Consider the following 11,569-nt stretch of genomic DNA (forward strand, 5'->3'; position numbering starts at 1 on the left):
GTTGGCCTGGGTCCACTCATGATGCTCGTATTTGGCGTGAGAGTGGCCTCAAACGCATGTTTGAGGATCATCGTATACCACCGGATTCATGTCATCTATTAGGGGACAGTGGCTACCCTTGCAGACGGTATCTGTTGACTCCCATCCCTCTACTATGTGTAGAGTGTGGCAGTCTCTCCAATTCACTCCCCTTTTCCTCTTGGGAGAAGTGAAAGCGGCAATATTTTCCATGATTACTTCGTCAGAGGGTGGGTGATGCAGGAATGAGGAAGACGAACAGGAACACTTGTCCGTGTTTACATTCAAGAGAAAAAAAAAATATCACCTTGCGCGGATGATAAACGTAACCTTTATTTTATAAATACTACCTTATTATGCCCATATTTCTGAAGTATATCATCATATAACATTGATAAAGTAGTATTACTACATATTCAATCACTGAAGTGTCGCAGTTCTGCAATTTAAAAAATACATCTTTTGCCAGGACAAATTATCATACTGGATCAGCTGCTGAGTGAAGATGAACTTATTTTTTCATTTAAGCTCAGCTATAAGTTAAACTTGAGATTCAGTGGAACTTTTAAGTTAAAGATTGAGATTAATTGTAAATTCGGGCCCAGGCCCTGTAAAGCTACAACTAGGTAAATACACACACACACACACACACACACACACGCTCATTACACACCTCTTTCCGTTCACAGGTGAGGTGGCCAGCCAGCAGGAGACAGTAACAGTGGCAGAAGCTCAGGAATCAAGACTCTATCAGCAGCAGCAGAGGCAGGATGACCCAAGACTTACTCTGCCCAGGACCAAGAATTATAGTAACAGTAGCCGTGGTAGTAGTAGTAGTAGTAATAGTAGTACTGTAGTGCGGCGACTATGCCTGTTGAACGAGGCTCCCAAAACCCACTTAGCCAGTGGGGTACCTCTTTGGCCGACTCGGTAAGGAGTGGCTCTCCCATCACGCTGGTCGCGGGTTCAATCCCAGGCAGCCGGCGAATACCCTCTCCTTGTTATGATTAATTTCTCGTGTGTTTCCATACACGCAGAGGACGTGTGGGACTGAGAGAGTAATAGAAGAAAGAGAATAGAAAATCTCGTCATTAAAGTAGTAGTAGTAGTATTTGTAATAGTAGTAGTATTTGTAGCAGTAGTATTTGTAGCAGTAGCAGTAGTAGTAGTGGTGTGCATGATTCCAAACTCAACCCTTCTGCTCTTCCTCCTAAGTTATAGTTTGTTCTGTCCATGTTTTTCCTCCTCTTATATCTCCTCTTTGTTATATTTTCCCTCTCCCTTTTATACCATTTTTCCTTATTTTTCTTCTTCCTAATATTTATCTTATTCTCGCCTCCTCTTCCTCCCATATCCCTCTCTTTACCTTCTTACTGTTCATTTCCCATTTCCTTCTGGTCCTCCTCCTCTTTCTCCTGTTTTCCTCTCTTTACTCTCCTTTTTGTTCATTTTGTTTTTCTACTTGCTCTTCTAATTGTCTTCTTCCTGTGTTCCCTGTCCTGCCAAATATTCTTCCATCATTCCCCTGCGTCTGGCTTCTCTGCACCTCCTATTCTGCTCTGCTTCCTTCCTACTTTACATCTCCATTCCTTCTCCTCCTCCTTTTCCTATTCCTTCGTTTCCATGTTTCCCATCTGTTTCCTTCCATTCTCCTCCTCCTTTATGATTTTGAAGGAGACTTAGCTCTCTCTCTCTCTCTCTCTCTCTCTCTCTCTCTCTCTCTCTCTCTCTCTCTCTCTCTCTCTCTCTCTCTCTCTCTCTCTGTGGGGGAAGACTTACACACAGTTATTTTCTTATATCATTTATTAACATATTTCTTGATACATTTTATTGTTCTCCTGATCAAAGCCTGGGTGGGAAGGGAGAGGGAGATGCTTTCTCTGTCTCACACACTCACACACAGACCATGAATTCAAAGCAAAATTGGACAAAAACAGATATGAAGACATGACAATACAAGTTTAGCTCAAATCATGTGTACTACAACCAGGTAATCACACACACACACACACACACACACACACACACACACACACACACACTTCTAATAGGAGTGGTGTCACTTCAGAGAGTAAGGGGGAGGAGGTCTTATCTATCTGGGGGGGCATGTGTCTGTGGGTTTGTAAACATTCTGTGGGGGACATCCTGTGAGAGAGAGAGAGAGAGAGAGAGAGAGAGAGAGAGAGAGAGAGAGAGAGAGAGAGAGAGAGAGAGAGAGAGAGAGAGAGAGAGAGAGAGAGAGAGAGAGAGAGAGAGAGAGAGAGAGAGAGAGAGAGACCACTAAGCATATGCAACCCACATGCATGCAATATCGACTTGGCTTACTACTAAAGTGAAACCATTTTAGCGAGTCCATTGGGGCGTTGGTTCATCAAAGGTCCTTTCCTCCGCTCTGCTCTGCCACACAGTCCCAACATCTATTTTTTCCTTTCATGTGTTGCCTGTAGCTAGCACATGAGAGGAGGGGACAGGTGTTGGGATTGTGTGGCAAGGTGGAGGGGAGGACAGGACCCAAGGAAGCTAAAATGGTTTCACTGTACCAATACTTAAATCATTACTGCTATTTCTGCTGCTACTACTACTACTACTACTACAATTATTACTACTACTATATTACTGCTATTTCTGCTGTTGTTCCCTACTACTACTACTATTACTACTACTACTACTGCTACTGCTACTACTACTACTACCACTTCAACTGCTATGGCTACATATAAATAAATTTCCTTTCTTTCCGTCTTCTATCGATATTTTCACGCTGACTGCTCTTCTGAACTTGCTAACTGCATGCCTCCCCCCCTCCCGCGGCCTTGCCTCACATGACTTTCTAATCAAGCTCATCCCTATACTGCCCAAACCCCTTATACAAGAGTTAACCAGCATCTTCACTCTTTCATCCCTCACGCTGGTAAACTCTGGAACAATCTTCCTTCATCTGTATTTCCTCCTGCCCACGACTTGAACTCTTTCAAGAGGAGGGTATCAGGACATCTCTCCTCCCGAAATTGACCTCTCTTTATGGTCATTCCTCTGTACTCCATTCAGGAGCAGCAAGTAGCGGGCTTTTTTTTCATTATTATTTTTTATGCCCTTGAACTGTCTCCTTTGTTGTAAAAAATATAATAATAATTCATCTCAGGTACATAGAAAGACATCTGGCTCTGTAAGTAAAAATAAAAGTTATTTATAATAATATACTGTGATTTTTAGTAACTTTGCTTCTAGTGAAGACTTTCTTTTGGGAAACGTTGAAGGCCATGAGGAGGAAAGAGAAGAATCAGGCAGAATGTGCAAGTGTGATGGAAGGGAGATCATGTGTCCTTCCCTGAAAGATGTAAAGCATTGTACTCGGTCACCAGCCAGACACACACACACACACACACACACACACACATGCAAGACACTTGGTCTGCTGCTTGATCCAGAGTACCCGTTGCAAAGAGGCTTGGAGGACAACACTGAAGTCTTCTCCCCTGTACAAGCAGCATGACTGTTGAAGCTTTCCTCACCAGACAAACTACTAATGGTGTCTCTCTTCTCCAAGGAGTCGTGGTAACTACATTTTCACCTTTCAGCTCACCCCTGCAGGAAGGTTTGCATAGAAATGACACTTTCTCTTGAGCGTTCCCCTCGCCTGCTGAAGTGTTTTCAAAATCACAAAAAGAAGTAAAGAGAGCACTTTGCTGGGATCCTGCTTAAGCCTGACCTCCATTCTGGCCAGCAGCAGTATTATGTTGCCAGTTTTATGTAAAATGTCTCCTGGTGACTGTAGTGCTGCTTCCTGCCTGTGTGCATGACTCACTGTTAAACATATCTCTTGGGAGCTGGTCCAGGCTGCTCTCCTCACCCACACTGTGAGGCACGAGTGAACGCTCTTGTGGTCTCCAGCGAGCAAAACTTGCATCATCTATCAAGGTCTTTTCTGGTGAGTCTCCCGAGTTTGTCCGCCAAGAAACACCTCCTTCGTCCAGGGGTGAAGAGCTGAGGCTTAAGGGTTCTGCTTCACCTGCTGTCTTGGCCCCAGCAGGCACTTCCCTCCTGGCTTGTGGTGGCTTGACATCATCACACCTGCAACAATCATCATCATCACCCCAAGCTTCACCTCCTGCCCAAGTGTTGCCTCTCACCGGCTGTCACTAACAAGGACTGGAACTTACAACAGAGTCTGTTGGAGAAAATCTTGAGCTGACTTTGCTATTTTGAGAATGCAAGAGGATTTTCAATAACATTTTTGATTAAAAATATACATCTTTAACCCCTTGACTGCAGATTTTGTATCAGAAGACCTCATCAAGCTACAGGAGTGGAACAAAACAATTCAATGAAGAAAAATGTAAAATCCTGCACACCAATACCACATGGGAAACACTCCACTATCCACCACAGGGGCAGAGAAAGACCTGGGAGCACATGTTTTCATGGTACCAGTGAAGGCAAATCCGTGCCCATCATAGTGGACAGGTTAAATATGCTTTATATCCCCCTTTCCCAACCCTGGGGTCGCCAAGCGCTTTTCCTAGGGTCGCCAAGACCTCAAAATATTAAACATGGTGTTATTATGTTATGATAACACAATAACATATTATGTTATAATAACACAAACACAAACAACTAAACTGGTGGGGTCGCGGTCATGTTTAGAGGTGCATGATTGGAGTCGCCTGAAAAAAAGTTTGGGAACCACAGCTTTAGATCATAAGATTTCCCAAGGATAATTTCCCAAAAAGCTCAAGGCTTCTCACCTGGACATTGAAGTGTTCCTCGGGATTCTCACGGTGCTCCCAATGACAAGGGCGACGGTGGCCTGCTGCAGTGCCTTGAGGGACAGCCTTCATGGAGAGACTCCTCATCACTGCTGAGGGCGCTGTCCTGCTGCCCTGCGCTGGCCTCTATGAGTCTGCTCCCAGGCAGGTGGCAGCCTTGGAAACATTAAAAATAAGAGGAGGCGACACTGGCCACACTTATATCTTTCATGTCTGTTTTGTTTATATTCCCTGCCTGTTCCCTTATCAGTAATCTGTCAGCAGCAACACTCACCAGTATCAGAGCCTTGGTCCACTTGGGAGCTCTGAACCTGTGTCCGCACCACTGCACAGCCTTCAGCCACCAGTACCAGCACAAGATCTTGTGTCAGCCAGTCTTTGGGTGTCTCAGGGTGGCCGCTTGCCCTCAGCCAGGGCACCAGGCCGCCCAGCACTCCCTGGAAGGCTCACGGCCAGCCTGCCGCTCACACAGCCTGAGAGTGAGGAAATAATCAGAATAAAAAATGATAACATGGAAACAAATACCTCATATACACAGTTTCCTACTAACTAAGTGAGTTTTCATATTCTTGTCAAAACATTCAATCAGTACACTTCAAGAACACTTTGGGAATATCCAGATCATGCATAGTGATGAAAAATGACAACTAAATATTTACTGCAACATCACAGTAAGACATCAACCAACATGAATCAATCAAGAGGTTATCAACGGAACATGACAATGACTCCATGCGCACCCTCATGGTTGAGGCCGACCGCCTCAAACTCCACCTTGGCGACTTCCCACACACTGACCCAACAAGGCTTGCAGCGGCCGGGCCCAGCGCCGGAAGCCTCTGCAGAAGAAAGTTGAAAACAGTGTTTGTGGAAACAAGAAAAAGATGCTGCAACAACCACAAGCTTCACCTCTTTATGTGTCCATGAATACACTGGAAACAAGAATGGAAACTAATTCAGTCCTGCTAAATAACTGTTGAGCAAGCCCTTCAGTTCGGCAAAGACTTGTAAAAAAAAAAGATACACTCCAGCACCCCAGTGCTTCGTCTGCTGGAGGATCCTGATCACTGTACTGTTGAACAACAACCAAACATGAGAACTTTTCATTCCTCTCACACATGACAAATTTGACATCAGGGTTATACAGTACTAATGCACATCCCATGCAAAAAAATGGCATTATATTACAATGTTTAACCCTTGACTGTGAATTTCCTACCAGAAGACCTCACCAAGATACAGGAGTGGAACAGTGGCTGCTATAGTTCAATGAAGAAAAATGTAAAGTGCTGCACCTTGGGGGGGGATATCCACCACACCAATACCACATGGGAAACACTCCACTATCCACCACAGAGCCAGAGAAAGACCTGGGAGTATATGTAACCAGGCTATCAGTGAAGGGATATCCAGAACACCAATACCACATGGGAAACACTCCACTATCTACCACAGAGCCAGAGAAAGACCTGGGAGTATATGTTACCAGGCTACCAGTGAAGGGATATCCAGCACACCAATACCACATGGGAAACACTCCACTATCCACCACAGAGCCAGAGAAAGACCTGGGAGTATACTGTTGTGCTGGAAGCTTCCTCCGGCGACCATAGGCCTCTAGAAGGCTCCCGGAGAAACGAGCAAGGGGGCGGGGAGCAAGGCGAGCCGTCCGCGGCGCGGCCAGGCGTCAGGCGGGAAGTGTTGCCAACTTGCATATATTTTTGCTACATGTTCTTGTATGATCTAAAATATACTGTAACATTCTAGACTGCACTGTTCTGGATATATATAGGAGAAGAGGGCGAGAGGAGGGCAGTCCCAGTCATAGTAAGCTAGTGGTAAGTGAAGAGTCAGAGTGAAGTGTACAACTAAGGAAGAACATTAATTAAACTACAGAAACTGTGCAAAGTGTTTACATATCTCCCTCCCACGGAGTCTCCTGACGGCGACACGGAACCCAAGTAACACGTCCGGCATAACAGTAAGCTAGTGGTAAGTGAAGAGTCAAAGTGAAGTGTACTACTAAGGAAGAATATTAAACTACAGAAGCTGTGCAAAGTGTTTACATATCTCCCTCCCACGGAGTCTCCTGACGGCAACACGGAACCCAAGTAACACGTCCTGCATAACATTGGCGTCAGGAGTGTAGCCATTTGTTTTTTTCGCCATGGAGATGTAGCGTGGAAAGAGAAAATAATAAATAAATAATTCTACATCCCCTTTTTAACGACCACTAGGGTTATGATGGTATGTGGTACCGTGGTAGTCGTCGAGCGCTGGTCCCGGATGTTAAGGCCTCAGGACAAGTGAACACTCGTTCCGAAGTTTGTGACCAGAAGGGCGTTACTTGTGTGGTTAATTATGGAAGGTGGGAGGATTTCCGTGGGAACCACTTTTGAGACAGCATTAAGAAACTGGATGGTGATAATGTACTATGGGGGGGGGATGTGTGTATGGTTCAGTAATCTCAAATGAGCAGCAAAACAGGCTCCAAATGATAATACTCACTGTAAGGTTGTATATAAATATGTATTTGGTTTCCTTTTGCAAAGGTTAGCGGAGTACTAATAAAAATAAAAAAAATGAATGACTGACAGGCTGTAGGCCTCTAATCTAGCTAGCTACCGGCACAAGGGAGATTTGGGGAATACACAGAATGCTTAGCTCTAGTTGCTGGATGCGGAGAAGGAGGAGCTAGCGTGAGTGTCGGGCTCGGCAGGGGACGTTCATGATGGGAATGGGCGGTCCTGGTGATGGACAGACGGGCGCCCTTTGATGTGGAGATGGAGCGGCTCGGGTGGTGTGAAGAGGCGGGCGCCCTTTGATGTAGGGAGCAGCTTGGGGCAGAGGTATTTCTGCCCCCAGGACAGTCGAGGGGCAGGTTACCCCGCCATACAAGTTCCCATCCAGTAGTCCGTCTCACCCCGCAGGCCGTGGGTGGTTTTTCGGGGGAGGGGGGGGGGGGGGGGGGCTGAGTGGAGAGATGGACACCTCTCTCACTCAACTCCAACTCGCTGCCTTTCCTTGCTAGGGGTGCTGCTCGTCTCCTGACTAGCCCGCCTCACACAGCAGGCCGTGGGTGGTGTGTAGGTCGGGGGCTGAGTGGAGAGATGGACACCTCTCGGACCAGCCCGCTTCTCGGTGTTTTCTCGCTGCCTTTCCTTGCTGTTGGGGTGTTCGTCTCCTCGCGTCTCCCAAGCTTCTGGCTTGCTGCAGTGGTGCTTGTCTCCTCCCTTCTCTCAAGCTTCTGGTCTTGCTGCAGTGGTGCTTGTCTCCTCACTTCTCTCAAGCTTCTGCTCTTGCTGCAGTGGTGCTTGTCTCCTTACTGACCCGTGGGTCTCCTTGCCCTCGCCTTCTCGCCTCTGCTCCTCGCTAAGCTCCTCCCCCTTCTTCACGTGACTCCCTCTCGGCATTACTATCAAACCCTACCTATCTAACTAACTAGTTATTGGTTTCTTGGAGGGGTTCGAGGCTTTGAGATGAGGGATTTCAGTAACTCTCGTTCATATATTCGCTCATTCGCTCGCCGTGTTATCTTCTCATAACCTTTTACGCACTTACATTCCTCAGCCACCCATTCACTCTTTCACTCATTCACTCATTCACTCATTCACTCACTCATTCACTCACTCATTCACGCTCCCACTCGCTCCCACTTACTCACTCTGTCACTCACCGACTTACTCACATTCTCTCGTTCATTCATGCACTCGCTTACACTTACTCACTCTGTTACTCACTGACTTACTCACATTCGGACCGTTACAGAGACTCGTTCCCAAGCTGCCCAGAGGGACGACATGTTGACTGAACTTTTGGAAGCCTTGAGACTACAGGGGGAGAAACAAGAAAGAGCACACCAAGAACTCAAAGATCAACAAGAAAAAGCACACCAAGAACTCAAAGAACAACAAGAAAAAGCACACCAAGAACTCAAAGAACAACAAGAAAAAGCACACCAAGAACTCAAAGAACAACAAGAAAGAGCACAGCATTAACAAGAATAACACTCCAAGAACTCAAAGAACAACAAGAAAAAGCACACCAAGAACTCAAAGAGCAACAAGAAAGAGCACAGCATCAACAAGAAGGAACACTCCAAGAACTCAAAGAACAGCTAGAAGATCGCTTCACAGGATTACAGCTACAGCTAAAAGCAGTACAAGATGGCAGTGAATCAGGGCGAAGAGAAATGACTGATGTGACCACGAACTTGGGACAACGCCTGATAGAAGTGGAGAAACAACACACAAATCTTCAACAAGAGATGGAGGTGGTACCGGAGACGACACACAAAGAAATATTAGAAGTAAGTGACAGAGTGAAGGCCCTTGAAGACTGCTTGGCTGGAAACGGACAGCCAGTGCCTGCAGGGGCTAGTTGTACCCAAGATGCTTCTCCTACGCAAGTCCGGGGAAGTTTGAGCCCTGTTTCGCCTGAGTTTATCCCCGCAAGAAGTTCCGCCAGCCCCATGAGTCTGCTGGGTTCGCCTGTTAGAAAGAAGCCTCAGGAGTTTGATGGCAAGGTCTCCTGGGAGGCTTACCGCGCTCAGTTTGAGCTGTTGGCAGCCCGGAACGGATGGGATGACCAAGAGTGCGCGGTACAGCTGGCCACTAGCCTGAAAGGGGCGGCGCTGGAGGTCCTTGCTCAGCTCGATAATGCAACAAAGGGCAGCTACAGCGGGCTGGCACAGGCGCTGGAGCAACGATATGGGACCAAGCACCAGAACGAGCTCTTCAGGGTTAGGTTCAGAACCCGGAACAGGAGGCGCGGCGAGTCTCTTCAGGAACTCGCTCAGGACCTTGAGAGCATGGCGCACAAGGCATACCCAGGTGCCACCCCTGACCTGCTGACGGTTTTGCTGCGTGATCAATTCATCGATGCCCTGGACAGCCCTCAGCTGAAGATACAAGTGAACCAAGCTAAGCCAACATCAATGCAGGAAGCTCTGGCACGTGCCATGGAGTTTGAGTCCTTTGTTAGGTCTAGCTTGTCGAGCTTCAGGGACGACTCGACTTCTGGCTTTAGGGCACGAAAGGGCGCTGTCAGCGACACATACAGGTTCCAAGGAACGTGCTGGTACTGCGAGAAGGTTGGGCACAAGGAGAACGAATGCTATAAGAGGAAGAAGGAATATGAAGGTGGCGCTAAGAAGAAGCCCAGGGAAGGACCCAAGTGCTAGACCTGTGGAGAAAAGGGGCACTGGAAGAATGAGTGTCGGAAAAATGTGCCCCCAACGAGGGACCACCACTCGGGAAACTAAGAAGGACTGGTTCACGGGGGCAACGACCAGTCTGTCCTGTACATGCCCCGAAGATATCAATGTGCAGGAGAACCACCATGACGAGCTGCCAAGTGGAGGGCAAGGTTGACGGAGTGTTGTGGCCTGTGGTCGTCGACGCAGGCTCGGAACGCACATTTGTGCGGCCTGACGTGGTGAGTCATCGTCGGCTTCCTAAGACGTCGCATCGACTGTGCGGAGTCACTGGACACTATGCAGAGTTCAGAGGCCCAGTGGACGTGAAGTTTGAGCTCGGAGGAAAGGAAGAGTCCCTCTCTGTGTACGTTGCTGACATGGACGACCCCTGCATCCTAGGTATGGATTATCTTGTCTCCCACAGGTGCGAGCTTGACCTCCGCGCTAAGCAACTGACTGTAGGCGGAAGGAGGGTGCCACTGACGACTGTGCACAAGGAGGGCCTGCCAGTGACAGTCAAGCGCACCACCATTATTCCTCCGAGGTCAGAGATGCTGTTACCCTGTCAAATTATGGGTGCCCCCCCGGCTAGTGTGTGGTAGAGAGTGGAAGTCGATGTCCGGTAGAAAACGGGGTGATTGTAGGCAGTACTTTGGCAGACCTTACTGCAGCGGAAGTGCCTGTCGTCGTGGCCAATGTCTCCTTCAGCCCAAAGAAAAGAAAACAAGGGACCATGGTGGGGTTGTGCCAAGAGATCGACCAGAAACCAAGAACCTGTGTCTGCAGGAGAACCCTGACGAAGCCCCAGGAGGAGCTGCCCGACTACCTCCGCGACTTGTTTGACAGGAGCTCCAAGTGTCTAGAGGAACCCCAAGTGGAACAGCTCATGGAGCTTCTCGTGAGGAATGCAGATGTGTTTTCCACAGGAGACCTGGACTTGGGGTGTACGGACCTGGTAGAGCACCACATCGACACAGGTAGCCACCGCCCAGTGAAGCAAGCTCCTCGAAGGATGGCACCAGCCCGTCGCAAGGAGATGGATGAGGTAATGGATGATCTCCGGCAACAGGGGTTAATCGAGCGGTCCAGCAGCCCGTGGGCGTCTGTTGTAGTGCTCGTCAGGAAAAAGGACGGTTCCCTCAGGTGCTGCGTGGACTACCGAGCCCTCAACGATCTCACCATCAAGGATTCATACCCACTCCCACGGATCGACGACACGCTCGACGCCTTGGTGGGCTCCAAGTGGTTTTCAACACTGGATATGAGGTCTGGGTATCACCAAGTCAAAATGGCGGAGCAGGACAAAGAGAAAACAGCCTTCTCCTACGGTCAAGGCCTGTAGCAGTTTTAGGTCATGCCCTTTGGCCTGTGCAACGCGCCGGCCACGTTCGAGCAGCTGATGGAGAGGGTGCTGGAGGGGCTTCACTGGAAGACGGCACTCATCTACCTCGACGACGTGATTGTCTTTGGCCAGACCTTCGAGCAGGAGATGGAAAGGCTATCAGAGGTTTTCGCCCGGTTTAGAGCTGCACGCCTTAAGCTCAGCCCGAAGAAATGCTATCTGTTCCACAAGGAGGTCCAATACTTG

The 11,569-nt window shown here is 48.1% G+C and overlaps 1 long non-coding RNA gene across 1 annotated transcript; it reads right to left on the reverse strand.

The window, feature by feature from the left end:
* Nucleotides 1-2,298: 2,298 nt before the first annotated feature.
* Nucleotides 2,299-5,625, reverse strand: LOC126990216 (uncharacterized). Its single transcript, XR_007744122.1, has 4 exons — nucleotides 5,525-5,625; nucleotides 5,059-5,257; nucleotides 4,764-4,940; nucleotides 2,299-4,089 (listed from the first exon to the last, which is right to left on the reverse strand). It is a non-coding gene; the product is annotated as an uncharacterized LOC126990216 (long non-coding RNA).
* Between the last annotated feature and the right edge of the window lie 5,944 nt (nucleotides 5,626-11,569).

Source organism: Eriocheir sinensis, unplaced genomic scaffold, assembly GCF_024679095.1.
Source record: "Eriocheir sinensis breed Jianghai 21 unplaced genomic scaffold, ASM2467909v1 Scaffold15, whole genome shotgun sequence".
Lineage (NCBI taxonomy): Eukaryota > Metazoa > Arthropoda > Malacostraca > Decapoda > Varunidae > Eriocheir > Eriocheir sinensis.